At 42.1% G+C, this 16728-nt stretch overlaps 2 long non-coding RNA genes across 3 annotated transcripts in view; one reads left to right on the top strand and one right to left on the bottom strand.

The window, feature by feature from the left end:
• The window catches only part of LOC141058676 (uncharacterized), a 146328-nt gene extending 144231 nt beyond the window's left edge, over positions 1-2097 (bottom strand). The window contains exon 1 of the long non-coding RNA XR_012222271.1: positions 1964-2097. This is a non-coding gene — a long non-coding RNA (uncharacterized lncRNA). The remainder of the gene's footprint in view (positions 1-1963) is intronic.
• LOC141058728 (uncharacterized) overlaps positions 1-16728 on the top strand; it is a 500694-nt gene that overhangs the window by 460345 nt on the left and 23621 nt on the right. For both annotated transcript variants that reach the window (XR_012222284.1, XR_012222285.1), the window contains exon 4: positions 6662-6836. This is a non-coding gene — a long non-coding RNA (uncharacterized lncRNA). The remainder of the gene's footprint in view (positions 1-6661; positions 6837-16728) is intronic.

Below are 16728 nucleotides of genomic sequence, written 5' to 3'. Positions count from 1 at the left end.
CGAACACCCTGATCTACAGAGACACACTACGGTAAGTATTCAGGGCTGATAACTGAGCGACAGTTCATCTGATGGCCATAATACTGGGGTTCAGGGACTGAGAGTGGGGGGCACAATATGAAATACTTGCTTTAGGCCACAGGTGGGCTTCTCCCAATTTGTAGTTGGCATAGAGATACACAAGAAATCCTTGGAGAATGTAGTCTTCATCATCTTACCTAGCAGATTGATATTTTTAGAAATTCTTATTCTATAATATATTCTGCAAAGTATATCTAAAGTGAACCCTGAATAGAAACCAAATGGCCAGAAGTTGCCGCTATAACTCCCGATAATAAAACTTGTATGGATCCTGCTCTCTCTGCAGGCCGCCCATATAGTCTACGTGGAATTATTGCCGAGCCGTCACATACATTTCTGAGAACAACTTATCTAAGTTAGGAATGGTTTGAGAACTTTTATTTTATACAAGAGATACTAAACGTTGCCAAGTTCCTTTCCTCCCACATTAGTTGTTCTGGTCTCTGTGGAAACTGTCAGCCAATAGCCGTCCTAGGTGACTACATGTAGAGATATGCAGCTTTGGGTTTTTTCCTTTGTTTTTGACAGATGCTGTCACCCTGACGTTAAGCTTCTTAATTTCACGACGTTACAAGCTGTCAATCTGTTTCTAATTCCAGGGCCATTTGGATTACTAAAATGAAAGTTATGTTGTTGCTTGCAATTATTGTTATTAAGACTTGGAGGGGAGAAATCTAAATCTGTCCTGATTTTAGTTGGTTATGTAGGTAATACGACTTTTGGGATCTACTTGTTTCTGATGTGGATACTGGGCTGCAGGTCGGCATGTTAGCTGATATATTTGTGCCACTAAGGACTGTGGCAATATTTCTCATTATCCATTGCGAAAGATGTTATATAATGTGTATAGTCATGACTCAGGAGTCTCGATAGAGTGTCAAATACCGAGGACGACTGCTGGGAGAGCTGCAGCTGATATATTAGTGCCACTAATGGTTTCCCCGTGGCAGAAAAGGTAGCCATCACAACTCTAATAGATGTTTTCTAGTAAAGATGGATTCTGTTTTTTTCATTCTGCTTTATGGCAGTGCGTTCTGATGAGATCTTCTAATATTGGGATGTGAGTGATCCTGATGCTGTCATCCGATTGGCTGCGGTGTGAGCCGCTCGTTCAGGTATTTCCTGAGCTCTGAACACATGGCCAGAGTTTGACAGTAGAAGAGCTCACGCTGATCATTCTCTAGCTCAAGGCCGCCACCTCATTCACTTTCTGACTTTCCCTGGTATGTTGTTGCATCACAATGACTAAATATAATGCACGGCATCACCATTCATTCCTGTGCAGAAATCTTTCACACCACCTTTGTTTAATCCATATTAACACCATATTCCAGGCAAATTTTCCAACTTTAGTTAACATTGCTCCATAGCAAAACTAACATGTCATATCCAATCACAAAGCTGTCAAGAACCAAACCAGAACTGAGCGCTGCAAGAAATACATAGGAGAGGCCTCTCCCCAAAACCAGACCTCTTCACTTATAGGAGGCGTCCCTTTGTTTCCTATGACAGTTTGCAAATTTTTACAGTGATTTCTGAATAACAATGCTATTAGCGTACACTGTATACTCTACCAGGCACATGCTGACACCCAGGTTGCTGCTGTGTACGGTAAGCAACAGGTTAAACCCATAAGCATAGTGACGACAGATAAATGCAGCCATCAACTTGTAAAAATTCAGCTTTTTTGTGTGTGCATAACCCTGTGATAAGCGGCCGCAGCACCACCTTTACAGGTAATGCACCATACACAGCGACATCAGTAGAACAGCTGCACGTTTTATACACAGAGCCTGCAGCCCTGGTATAGTCAGACAGTGCAGGGTCCTGAATATAGCCACATAGAAAATGCAGGACATGTCCATTTCAGCTGTGCACTTACCCTGCAGGTGACAGTCTCATGCATGGCTATAGGTCCTCCCTATAGGAATTACTGTAGACATTCCTCCCAGCCTGTGAGTTACATTCTCATCCTGAGACTCTGTATGCTGAGCTGCATCATTATGTCTGAATCCGTCTTTCTCAGCTGAAGTCTCAAGTTCCAGCCTGGGATTCCCTTCTCCACCCCTTTACAGATATTTAACCCTGATCCCGCTGAACGTTTGCTCTATGGAGAGTCCATACTTATCCAGTTATGAGAAAGACACATTTTCAGATGACAGGTTGGGGAGTCCCATAATTTTTATATGAAAATCTTCTGTGTCCATGATGTGCATTACAATAGGGGATCCAATATCTAATCTCCATTTAGTTTGCTATAGTTAATTTGCAGAGAGGCCAAAACTTCTGACAGCCTTATAGATTAACATACAGGTAGGAAAGTTCCATTGCACTGATACATTGCATCACAATGACTGTATTAGTAATGACGGGTGACACAAGTTTCTGATATTGAAAAAAAAACAAAACTTCAATGACGCTAACTGAGAAGACGTGCGGTGGCACAAGAAGGCCACAATGTTTATTTATCAGACCATTACCTCATTAGCGATGATATTCAGGTCTTATTAGTTCTGCAGATCTCATGTACTAGCGTCACTCTAGGACAGGGGTCGGGAACCTATGGCTTGCAAGATGATGGCTGCATCTGGATCTCAGACAAATCTGCCCGAACACCGGATGTTTTGTCACGCTGTCATGTGCATGATAGCGCGGTAAACACCGCTTCTGTTCGGCGGTGAAATCATCCCCGCCGGTCAGACAGCCACGGCTCCCACACTGTCAAAAGACAGCGTGAGGGCTCAACTGTGATCGGTGGTATAAAGTTTACTTCCGGTCACTGGTGTCAGCTGATGGGACAACTGCACCCATTATCCGACACCTACTGCCGCTAATAACAGCGAGAGCAGGAGCAGCGGATGGGAGTATTCATCAGCCACTCCTGCGCTGTAAATAAATTAAAAAAAACCTGGCGAGGGTTCCGCTGTATTTTTGATAACCAGCCAGGCAAAACTCACAGCTGGGGGCTGCAACCCTCAGCTTGTCAGCTTCAGCAAGGCTAGTTATCAGGAATAGCGTGGTCACCACACCATTTTTTGAAATTATTTAAATAAATAATATACAAAAATGAGTGGGGGTCCCCCCATTTTTGACAACCAGCCTTGCTAAAGCAGACAACTGGGGGCTGGTATTCAAAGGCTGGTAAGGGGCCATGGATATTGACCCTCCCAAGCCTAAAAGTAGCAGCCTGCAGCTGCCCAGAAAAGGCACATCTATTAGATGCGCCAACTCTGGCGCTTTGCCCGGCTCTTCCCGCTGACCTGTAGTGGTGGCAAGTGGAGTTAATATTTGTGGGATTGATGTCACCTTTGTATCATCAAGCCCACGGCTTAGTAACGGAGAGGTGTCTGTAAGAAACCTATCCATTACTAGTTCTACAGTCCAATGGTAAATGAAGACACAGAATAAAGTCTTTTATTAGAAATAAAACAAAAGACAGTTTTCCATATTTATTTAAATGCCTATTCCAGCGAAGCCTTCGTTCTCCTGTAATAAAACTAAAATAAAAAACATCAATATCCCTCACCTCTCCATCATTCTGTCCCACACGGTAATCCATGTCTGGGTGAAAATCAGTTTTCATCTTGGACGGTGCCAAGATGCGACCATCCAGGACTGAACTGCTGCGAGCGCAACCTCAGAGTCACTGAGGCTCCGTTTCCAACCGGGCTGAACTGCCGTGACCTCGGTGAGATCCCCACTAGCACCGTGAGAAAGTCTTGGTGCAGAGGCGAGTTCATCGCAGTTCACTGGGAGAAATTTCTCACGGTTAAATCACTTCTGCACTGTGAGACTTTTTCTCATTGTGCTAGCGGTGATCACCACAGTTCATGGGCCTGCTCACTTCAGCTCATTCTTCACTGCTTCTCTGCATGAACGGTGGCATGATGCCACCATTCATGTTGAAGAACACATGTAATACAGATGGATTACAGCATGAGACATTTTGGATTCCAGTTACCCATCCATCCATCCCTCCTTCCCTCATCTATCCATCCGTCCAGCTATATTTCCATTCATCCCTCCAGCCATCCATCCCGTCTTCCCTCCATCCAGCCCTCCTTCCATCCATACATCCCTCATCCACACATCTCTCATCACACATCCATCCATCCATCCCTCCATCCATCCATCTCTCATCATTCCATTCCTCCATTCATCCATCCTCCCTCATCCACACATCCATCCGTTCAGCTATATCTCCATCCATCCCTCATTCATCCCTCCAGCCATCCATCCCGTCCTCCCTCCATCCAGCCCTCCTTCCATCCATACATCCCTCATCCACACATCTCTCATCCACACATCCATCCCTCCATTCATCCAGCTATCTTCATTCATTCATTCCTCATCCATCCATCGCTCATCTCTCCATCCCTCATCCACACATTCATCTATCTGTCCAGGTATATCTCAATCCATCCCTCATCCACACATCCATCCTATCTGTCCAGCATCATTGGTTAGCAACAGCTTAACAGCGTTATTAAAAAGAATTCAGAGACTTATTGTACTTTAAATGTGTTGGTCTTACATAAAATCATAAAATGCACACATTTACTTGTATTTAGTGTTAAACATATTGTATGGTTGTCACGGAATTACATTTTAAAATATGTGGCGTTCATGGCTCTCTCAGCCAAAAAGTTTCCCGACTGCTGCTGTAGAATCTTGTAATTGCTCATTGTACCTTAAAGGGAATCTGTCACTAGGATCAACCTTCCTAATCCACCTACATGGGCATGTAGGTCATAGGAAGCTGAATAAAATGATACCTTGTTATCTGCGATCTGATGTTTTATTCCAGTGAAATCCACGTTTTTCATATATGTAAATGAGCTGTTCCAGGCTATGGAGCGAACACTGATCTCCCTGAGACTCCACTTCCATAGCATATTTTAAATAAAGGGGTGTTACCTGTGTGAGGCAAGTAACTAATACAAAACAGTGAAATTGAATTTTGTCTTTTTGCAGACACATTTTTTGCACCTCTGTAAGCACTACTGAATTATAAAAGATATTGCAACCTGAGAGATTGAAGCTGAGTAGAACCTGCAAATGTGTAAGGTATAATCACACACAGCTCTGCAGTGAGATCAGGAGAGAGCGGCCATCACACGGCACACTGGTAACCATCATACTTCACACAATGGTAACCATCATACTTCACACTGGTAACCATCATACATCACACAATGGTAACCATCATACTTCACACTGGTAACCATCATACATCACACAATGGTAACCATCATACATCAAACTGGTAACTTCCCCTTCATATAAAATAAGCCTTGGAGGCAGATTGTCATGCAGATCAGTACCCACCCGCCCATAGCCTGGAACATCTTATTTACATACATGAAAAACATGGATTTATCTGAAATAAAACACTGGATCAAAGATATCATTTTTTTCAGCTTCCTATGACCTACATGCTCATATAGACGGCTTAGGAGGGACGATCTCACTCACAGATTCTCTTTTAAGGTCTGTAACTCCAAGCATGAAATACAGTCATGGCCGAAAGTGTTGGAATCCTTGAAGTTGTTTCAGTAAATGAAGTATTTCTCCCAGAAAATTATTGCAATTACACATGATTTGCAATGCACACGTTTATTTCCTTTGTGTATATTGGAACAACACAAAAAAAGGCAAATTGGACATAATTTCATAGAAAACCCCAAAAATGGGCCCTTGTTGGCAGCCTCAACTTAATATTTGGTTGCACATCTTTTGGCAAAAATTACTGCAATTTATCACTTTCTATAACAATCAACAAGCTTCTTCCACCTCTCAACTGGTATTTTGGAACACTCTTCTTTTACAAACTCCTCCAGGTCTCTTATATTTGAAGGCGCCTTCTCCTAACAACAATTTTAAGATCCCTCCACTAGTGATCAATGGGATTTGGGTCCTAACTCTTTTCTGCCACCTCAGAACTCTCCAGTGCTTTACTTCCATCTATTTCTGGGGGCTTCTTGAAGTGTGTTTGGGGTCATTTTCATGCTGGTAGACCCCATGACACTTACCTTGAGAAAGACACGGTGGTGGTCTGTACGCGTGGGTCCATGTTTCCTCTCCAGACGGTTCCATACATACGGGCTTGAACTCCATTATCCATATTGCTTAATCCCTGTTATTTTTCCCAGGTTGTTTCTTGTCCTGCCTTTTTTGATTTTTTGTTTTCTTGAGTTTATTTATTGTGCCAACAGCATATATTTCTATTTGGTTTGTTTTCTGGCTTAATTTATTGGTCTTATATATTCTGTGTAGCCATAAAACCAAAAAATGCATAGTCAATACTGTTAAGGCTTAGGAACTATATGCTTACTATTATGTATAGAAAATGTATTTGTATATGAATTTTGATTATCACATCAACTCATAATACATTATTACCTGGTTGATAGGAGTATGTTTATTATAAAGTGTATATTCTTGGCTCATTTTGGGCAGTCCATTGTTTTGCATGTTTTTTAAGTGTTTTTAAGTCTTTGTTAGCTCTCTAAATAAAATTAATTAATATTTGGTGATAGCTTATTGTGTGCATATATTCTTTTCTCTCCTTGTATACTAGAAGACCCCATGACCTAGGACGCAAACCCAGCTTTCTGACACTGGGCTCTACATTGCCACTCAACATCCTTTGGTAATCTTCAGATTTTCTGATGCCTTGCAGACAGTTCAGACACCCAGTGGCAGAGGCAGCAAAACAATCCCAAAACATCTTTGAACCTCCACCATATTTGTTTGTAGGTATTGTGTTGTTTTTTCTTTGTAGTCCTCATTTGTTTTTTTTTTTGGTAAACAGTAGAATGATGTGCTTTACCAAAAAGCTCTATCTGGTTTCATCTATCTACAAGCTGCTTTCCAATAAGGATTTTGGGTTACTCAGGTATATTTCTAGCATACTACAGTCTAGCTTTTTTCTGTCTCTGTGTCAGCAGTGGTGTGATTCACATGTGGACGGATAGTTCGCTGTTATGAATAGGTCTCCGAGGAGGATGGCAGGAATAGGCTAGGCCACCCAGGAAACCAGAAAGGTTGGTAACTTAGCAGATTGCAGACCCCTAATCCTAACAACACAACTAGCAGTAGCCGTGGGACGTACCTACGATGCCCTAGGCGCCTCGGCACAGCCGGAGAGCTAACTAAGCCTAAAGCATGAAAGGTGAAATCTAAACTGCCATGGAGTAGAACCCCAAAGGAGTAGATAGCCCCCAAACATATCTTGTCATTGAGACAAGATGAGCCACGAACACAGGCAGAAAATAGACTGAGCAATTGATGGGGCCCAAACTGTCTAGACAGAATAGGACAGGAAAGACACTGTCTGCAATCACGCAAAAACCCTAAAAAATCCAAACAAAAACACTGAGTTCTCACGACCTCTCCCTCACTATATCAGCATTCTGGTGTGAACTGGCAGAAAAGCAAAAGAGACTAATATAACAGGGGACTGAACAAACTGACACAAGCTGTAACATATGGAGCGGGGTCCAGCACTGCCCCAGCAGGGAGCACGCTGAACCCTCACAGCAAAGCAGAAAAAGGCAAAACCAAATCAGATGCAAAGGATTAGCAAATGAACAACTTAACTGAAAAATGCAGGATCAGGCAGGAGACAGCAGACCTCAAAATGCACAGGAAGAAGCCAAATCACCAGCAGCAACTGAGGGAAGCCTGCTCACTTAAATCATCCCAGTCAGTAACCCTTGACTTCCAATCATCGTCGTCAAGTGGCAGACTTCTGTCAACCCGGCCACCTCCACTACCCGCAGTAATAACCAGAGGGAGCCCCCACTCAGTAGTCAGATCAAGAGAGTTCACAACAGTTCGTGCTGACACTGATGCATCATGAGCCTGCAGGACAGCTTGAATTTCTTTGGCACTTAATTAGGGCTGCTTATCCACAATCCGGACTATCCTACATTCCAACTTTTCATCAGTTTTTCTCTGCCATCCATGTCCGTGGAGATTAGCTACAGTGACACGGGTTATAAACTTATTGATTATGTTGCAAACTGTGGCAAGGGAACATAAATATCTCTGGAGATGGATTTGTAACCTTGAGATTTTTGATATTTTTCAACAATTTTGGTTCTCAAGTCCTCAAACAGTTCTCTTTCTCTTCTCCATGCCTAGTGTGGCACACACAGACACACAATGCAAAAATTGCGTCAACTTCTCCCCTTTTTCTCTGTTTTGAGGTGTGATTTCCATATTACCCACACTTGTTACTTGCCACAGGTGTATGTGAACGAGCATCACATACCTGAAAGAAAGTTGTTTACCCACAATTTTGGAAAGGTGCTGTAAGGTAGTGCTGTCATTCGGGTAGGGGATACTCGCTTGGCAGCCAAATAACCACATCCGGCACGGGTTTTCCATAAAACAATCACAGTACATGCCGTTTATTCATGCATCAAAACCATCAAAGTAATAGAAAACAGCATAGCGTCCATGACAGAGCTTCACTCTATTAGCCTGTGGTCACACAGGGAATGCAATGTTCCATACGCAGGCTCTTCAGCCTCACAGATATCTCACCCCGTCAGGGTTTACCTCATGGCTCCTTCACCACGTTGCAGATGTCCATTCCCTCCAGGGAACTATCAGTCACGTGCAGCCATTAAACACAGCTTTCACTTTCTGTCAGGAAGGCAGCCCCATCTCTCCCAGACGGGACCTTCCAAAATGAACCAACTGGGTCCCTGCATTCACTCCATGTGACCTACCCTGGCCACCTTATATGGTCCGTAGCCACGCCCACCGGGTCACTTGGCTATGACCTCATCACAGGTCCTTCAACCACTCATACACACTTTACAATAGCGTTCTTAAACACACACCCTGGGTGGGTTTGTAGGTAACTGGTACAGCCCGTCTCACCAGCTACCTGGAGACTTCTCCCTGCACATTGGAACGAAAGATCAGCTCTGCTGATCAGCACATAAGCAAGCCTCCATCCCAAGGCCACCCACCTTGAGATACATAACGATCCTTTAGCACCCTGCTCCTGTTACCACTCTGGACAAGGCTATCCGTTCGTCCTGGGACACCCACACAGCGCCCCCTAGCGGACACAGTGGTCACTACACCACAGTGCCAACAATTTTGTCCTGCCCAGTTTTGGGGTTTTGTGTGAAATTATGTCCAACTTGCCTTTTTTTCTAATTTTTTTTCTGTGTTCCAATAAACACAAAGGAAATAAACATGGGTTTAACGTGTAATTGAAATAATTTAATGGGAGAACTGCTTCATTTTCTGGAACAATTTAAAGGATGCCAACACTTTCAGCTATGCCTGTATGCATTGATAATAGTTTTCCGATTACGCAAAATAAGTTCATACGTGATGAGCAAATAGACAAACTTGTACTGTAGTTTTTATTATTTTATGTCTCCTCTTTTTTACCAATTCTTAGCAATGTCCACCAACAGGTATCCAGTTCGGTGGTCTCACATGCACAGTTGGTTTAATCTCATCGTTTTGGATCAACTTTATTCTCATTTGCACAAGGAAAGACTAGAAGCAATGGGATGAAACTGAATGGGGGGAGACACAGATTAAATATTAGAAAAAACTTTTTGACAGTTAGTGATCAATGAGTGGAACAGGCTGCCACGAGAAGTGGTGAGTTCTCCTTCAATGGAAGTCTTCAAACAGAGGCTGGACAGACATCTGACTGGGATGATTTAGCGAATCCTGCTTTGAGCAGGGGGTTGGACCAGATGGCCCAGGAGGTCCCTTCCAACTCTATGATTCTAAGTGTTTCTACTTGTGCTTCAGCCTATGGTTTTGAGTTCCCTAAGCTCTGCTGTGAAATTTAGCTCAGTAGAGGTGCCCTTTATGCACTGCGGCCGCTCACAGCCCACCCCTGGAGTAAACTGGGGATCTCATGAGGAAATGAAAATCAAATAAAATCAAGATGTATTTTATTTTAGAAAATCATCCACTCGATTTGTGGGTCAAACATTTTTGTTTTGAGTCTGCAGTTCCTATGAAGATTTATGCATCTCCATAGTCACAGACTACAAACAAAATCTGTGTCATCTGATCCAGCAGTAATGCTACCGTTCAGGTGTCCTCTCCTTATTACATGCAATCAATAAGTAAATCAAAATATACATACTAACACATAGCTGTGCATACAAGCTGCAGACACAATAATATGTGATGGACATGGTACTGTGAACTTCTCAGTATCGGTATCCTATAAATATCTCTATTCTTAATGTGCATAGGTTTAGTTAGACTTGGGTCTGCAGCCTACCTAACATAGCTTTGATTCACAAGTGCCGAAGCCCCTCATCGCCCGCTGATTTCACAAGCTTAAATTCAACCATATACAGCTTGTCTCTTTTTTCCCAATGCACCAATGTGTAAAGAAACGGGATTGTGCACAGGACTGATACCCTTTCATGGCCCTTAGGCATATATATTGCTATACAGTGGGTACGGAAAGTATTCAGACCCCTTTAAATTTTTCAATCTTTGTAGCCATTTGCTAAATTCAAAAAAGTTTATTTTTTTCTCATTAATGTACACCCTGCAACCCATCTTGACTGAAAGAAACAGAAATGTAGAAATTATTGCAAATTTATTAAAAAAGAAAAACTAAAATATCACATCAGCCTTGGTGAAAGAGGTAAAGAAGAACCCCAAGATCACTGTGACTGAGCTCCACAGATGTAGTAGGGAGATGGGAGAAAGTTCCACAAAGTCAACTATCATTGCAGCCCTCCACCAGTCGGTCCTTTATGGCAGAGTGGCCCGATGGAAGCCTCTCCTCAGTGACAGACATATGAAAGCCTTCATAGAGTTTGCTAAAAACACGTGAAGGACTCCCAGACTACGAGAAATAAGATTCTCTGGTCTGATGAGACGAAGATAGAACTTTTTGGTGATAATTCAAAGCGGTATGTGAGGAGAAAACCAGGCACTGCTCTTCACCTGCCCAATACCATCCCAACAGTGAAACGTGGTGGCAGCAAAATGCTATGGGGGTGTTTTTCAGCTGCAGGGACAGGACGACTGGTTGCCATTGAAGGAAACATGAATGCGGCCAAGTACAGACAGATCCTGGATGAAAACCTCTTCCAGAGTGCTCTGGACCTCAGACTTGGCCGAAGGTTCACCTTCCAACAAAACAATGTCCCCAAGCACAAAGCCAGAATAACAAAGGAGTGTCTTCAGAACAACTCTGTGACCATTCTTGACTGGCCCAGCCAGAGCCCTGACCTAAACCCAACTGAGCATCTCTGGAGAGACCTGAATGTGGCTGTCCACCAACGTTCACCATCCAACCTGATGGAACTGGAGAGGATCTGCAAGGAAGAATGGCCGAGGATCCCCAAATCCAGGTGTGAAAAACTTGTGGCATCATTCCCAAGAAGACTCATGGCTGTACTAGCTCAAAAGGTGCTTCTACTCAACACTGAGAAAAGGGGCTGAATACTTATGACCATGGGAGATTTCAGTTTTTCTTTTTTAATACATTTGCAAAAATTTCTACATTTCCGTTTTTGTTTTGTTTTTTTCAGTCAAGATGGGGTGCAGAGTGTACATTAATGAGAGAAATATGAACTTTTTTGAATATACCAAATGACTACAATGAAACAAAGAGTGAAAAAAGGGGTCTGAATACTTTCTGTACCCACTGTATCTGGTCATCTTGATTTGGGAATGGGATTAGTCTCTTCTCTCACTTTATCAGACTTGTCCTTTAAGGGTACCGTTACACCTAGCGATGCACCAGCGATCCCGACTAGCGATATGACGCAGTCAGGATCGCTGGTGCATCGCTGGGTGGTCGCTAGTGAGCTGCCACTCAGGCAGGTCTCACTAGCGACATCGCCGGGGACGGGGATCGCTACTTACCTGTCAGACGCGGCGATCCTGCGTCCTCTCGCCCGGCTCCACGCGTCGCTCGTCGTCACAGCAGGAAGCGCCGCAGGAAGTGGCCGACCAGAAATGATCCAGCAGCTTCTCGCGCGATCAGCGATTACCAGCGGGGGAGCGGGTCAGAGGTAAGTATCACATGCAGCGATATCGCTAGCAATATCGCTGCAACGTCACAAAATCGGTGACTTTGCAGCGATATTGCAGTGTGTAATGGGGGCTTAAAAGTTGCAAGACCAGAGCTGTCTTGTTGGATTATGTTAATCATCCCTAGTTCCTCACCCTTCACTTGTAAATTTAATCTTCAACTTGTTTTTTTGGAGATTGCACATAAAGATTGAAAAAAGGTTCTACACTACATTGAAAAAAGGTTCTACACTGAATATCATGCAAAGTAACAACCTGTCTTTGTGTAGGGAACAGTAGAAAAAGGAGCATGAATGATACATGGACTTTTAATACACAGACCCATGATACAAGGGCCTACAGTTAGGTCCAGAAATATTTCAACAGTGACACAAAGTTTTGGCATTTTAGTTGTTTCCCAAAACATTCCAGATCCAGTTCTATAATCAAAATGGGCTTAAAGTACTGACTCTCAGTTTGAGGCCACATGAACGTAGATTCTCTCATGTGACAGAATCTGCTTGATTATGCCAATTAAACTCTGATCAGAGTTTGAGCCAAATGTCAGTATAGGGTGATCTGATACTTTCTCATGAAGAAATGTATCACAGGGGAGGCAAAAATGGAGAACTTATTTCTCGATTTTCTACATTGTCTGTGTCCGTGTAAATCGGACTGCACTCAGATGAAATCCTAGTGCAATTCTATGTGTTATATGCACCCATAGACTTGAATGAGTGGGTATGATCCGATTAGAGGAGCCACTTGGAGTGTGCTGTGATTTTTTTCTCATACCGAATCTGCATAAGAATGAAAAGCGAGAAACTGGGTCTGAGCAGAAAAAGTAAATTAATGTGCATGCAAAATGTAATTGCATATGAACACATGACCTTTACACAGAGAAAACCAAAAACAAAACACAAAACAAATATCCTGGAATAAAAAAGTAAAAAAATATATTGCAAAAATTGCATGAAGGTAGTAATAATAGTAATAATAAGGGTAGTTAGTTAACATAATTTTGATCAAAATAATGTAGAAGCCATCCCGCCACGTCACGGCAACCCTTGTGGGACAGTCCTAACTCTTGTATTTAAAACCTTTCCACTTGTCAAGTGACGTGAATGTGAACAAGGACAGAGGGACTGAACCACCAGTAATAGTATAGGCCAGACAGGATGGATTTTCCAACTCAGAAACAGGGCGGTCACACCCTTATATGCACAGAATGCACAATGAAACAAATGAGAAACTGGGTCTGAGCAGAAAAAGTAAATTAATGTGCATGCAAAATGTAATTGCATATGAACACATGACCTTTACACAGAGAAAACCAAAAACAAAACACAAAACAAATATCCTGGAATAAAAAAGTAAAAAAATATATTGCAAAAATTGCATGAAGGTAGTAATAATAGTAATAATAAGGGTATTTAGTTAACATAATTTTGATCAAAATAATGTAGAAGCCATCCCGCCACGTCACGGCAACCCTTGTGGGACAGTCCTAACTCTTGTATTTAAAACCTTTCCACTTGTCAAGTGACGTGAATGTGAACAAGGACAGAGGGACTGAACCACCAGTAATAGTATAGGCCAGACAGGATGGATTTTCCAACTCAGAAACAGGGCGGTCACACCCTTATATGCACAGAATGCACAATGAAACAAATGAGAAACTGGGTCTGAGCAGAAAAAGTAAATTAATGTGCATGCAAAATGTAATTGCATATGAACACATGACCTTTACACAGAGAAAACCAAAAACAAAACACAAAACAAATATCCTGGAATAAAAAAGTAAAAAAATATATTGCAAAAATTGCATGAAAGTAGTAATAATAGTAATAATAAGGGTATTTAGTTAACATAATTTTGATCAAAATAATGTAGAAGCCATCCCGCCACGTCACGGCAACCCTTGTGGGACAGTCCTAACTCTTGTATTTAAAACCTTTCCACTTGTCAAGTGACGTGAATGTGAACAAGGACAGAGGGACTGAACCACCAGTAATAGTATAGGCCAGACAGGATGGATTTTCCAACTCAGAAACAGGGCGGTCACACCCTTATATGCACAGAATGCACAATGAAACAAATGAGAAACTGGGTCTGAGCAGAAAAAGTAAATTAATGTGCATGCAAAATGTAATTGCATATGAACACATGACCTTTACACAGAGAAAACCAAAAACAAAACACAAAACAAATATCCTGGAATAAAAAAGTAAAAAAATATATTGCAAAAATTGCATGAAGGTAAATTTAATCTTCAACTTGTTTTTTTGGAGATTGCACATAAAGATTGAAAAAAGGTTCTACACTACATTGAAAAAAGGTTCTACACTGAATATCATGCAAAGTAACAACCTGTCTTTGTGTAGGGAACAGTAGAAAAAGGAGCATGAATGATACATGGACTTTTAATACACAGACCCATGATACAAGGGCCTACAGTTAGGTCCAGAAATATTTCAACAGTGACACAAAGTTTTGGCATTTTAGTTGTTTCCCAAAACATTCCAGATCCAGTTCTATAATCAAAATGGGCTTAAAGTACTGACTCTCAGTTTGAGGCCACATGAACGTAGATTCTCTCATGTGACAGAATCTGCTTGATTATGCCAATTAAACTCTGATCAGAGTTTGAGCCAAATGTCAGTATAGGGTGATCTGATACTTTCTCATGAAGAAATGTATCACAGGGGAGGCAAAAATGGAGAACTTATTTCTCGATTTTCTACATTGTCTGTGTCCGTGTAAATCGGACTGCACTCAGATGAAATCCTAGTGCAATTCTATGTGTTTACCACCAGTAATAGTATAGGCTGGATTTTCCAACTCAGAAACAGGGCGGTCACACCCTTATATGCACAGAATGCACAATGAAACAAATGAGAAACTGGGTCTGAGCAGAAAAAGTTAATTAATGTGCATGCAAAATGTAATTTACACAGAGAAAACCAAAAACAAAAGAATGAAAAGCGTAGGTAGATCTGCAGTGCCCCATATTATAACATTGGGCCCAATGCTATCCGATAAAGCATTGTTTATCAGTCATCTGATTTGTATGCTCGTGTGAGTGAGTCCTTATTTCGGGGATTTTAACATCCTAAGAGTAAGAGTTTTGGAGTTACAGGTCTTTAATATGTTGCTGCCTCTACTTAAAAGGTCCAAAGTTAATTAAATAGCTATCTCAAAAGCCCTTTAATTGGGGGCATCATAAATTAAGCAGGTAAAAAGTCTGAGTCTGATTCCAGATGTGGCATTTGCATTTGGAAGCTGTTTTGTGAACCCACAACATGCTCAGAAGAGCTCTCAATGGGAGAGAAACAGACCATCATTAGGCTGAAAAAAATGGAAGTATTCCATCAGAGACATAGCAGAAATATTAGAAGCGACCAAATCAACAGTTTGGTACATTCTGCAAAAAAGATAGCACTGGTGAGCTTGGAAACTCAAAAAGGCCTGGACGTCCATGGAAGGCAGCAGTGGAGGATGATCACAGAGTCCTTTTCATGATGAAGAAAAATTCCTTCACAACATCCACCAAAGTGAAGAACACTTTCCATGAAGTCAATGTCTCAGTATTTAAGTCGATCATGTAGAGAAGACTTCATGAGAGCAAATGCAGAGTGTTCATCACAAGATGCAAACCATTAGTTATCCTGAAAATACAAAGGCCAGATGAAACTTTACCAAAAAAAAAAAAAAAATCCGCCCATTTCTGGAAAAGCAAAACTAAGATCAACCTTTGGTAAAATTATGGGAAGAAGAAAGTCTGGAGAAGGCTTGGACCAACTCCTAATCCTCGGCACAACACATCCTGTGTAGCACATGGCGGAGGCAGTGTGATGGCACAGGGTCACTAGTGTTTATTGATGATGTAACTGAAGACAGAACCAGCCGAATCAATTCTGTTTGTACAGGGCCATGCGTTCTGCTCTGATTCACCGAAGCGCTGATTGGATGACGCTTCACAGGACAGATGGACAATCGCCCAAAACATCCTGCGAAACTAAAGAAGTGGAAGATTCTGCAATGGCCGAGTCCTCACCAGATCTCAGGAGACATGGTAAAATGATCAATGATAAAAGGACCTATGGTACACAGACCTATGATACGCAGACCCGTGATACAAGGACCCATGATACAAGAACCCATGATACACGGACCCATGATACATGGACCTTTGATACAAGGACCTATGAAACACGGACCCATGATACCAGGACCTATGAAGGGACCCTATGTAGACCCATGGTACAGAGTGCCATGATACAAGAACCCATAATACAGGGACCCTTAAATGACGGACCAATGCTACATGGAACTATGAAACACAGACCTATGATACAATGACCCATGATATACGGATCCATGATACCAGGATTTATGCATGGGCCTATGATATGCGTACCCATGATAAAAAGAACCCATGACACAAGGACCTATGATACACGGACCCATGATACCACTACCTACGCATGGAGCTATGATTCACGGACCTATGTTACAAAGACCCATGATACAGGGACCCATGATAGACGGACCAATGATACATGGACCTATAATACACGGACCCATGATAAGAGGACCCATAGTACACGGACC

The sequence above is a fragment of the Dendrobates tinctorius genome, unplaced genomic scaffold (genome assembly GCF_039654945.1).
Source record: "Dendrobates tinctorius isolate UK_male_01 unplaced genomic scaffold, ASM3965494v1 ptg000214l, whole genome shotgun sequence".
Taxonomy (NCBI): domain Eukaryota; kingdom Metazoa; phylum Chordata; class Amphibia; order Anura; family Dendrobatidae; genus Dendrobates; species Dendrobates tinctorius.
Note: the sequence above shows the minus strand (reverse complement) of the source record. Positions and strands in the feature narration are given on the sequence as shown.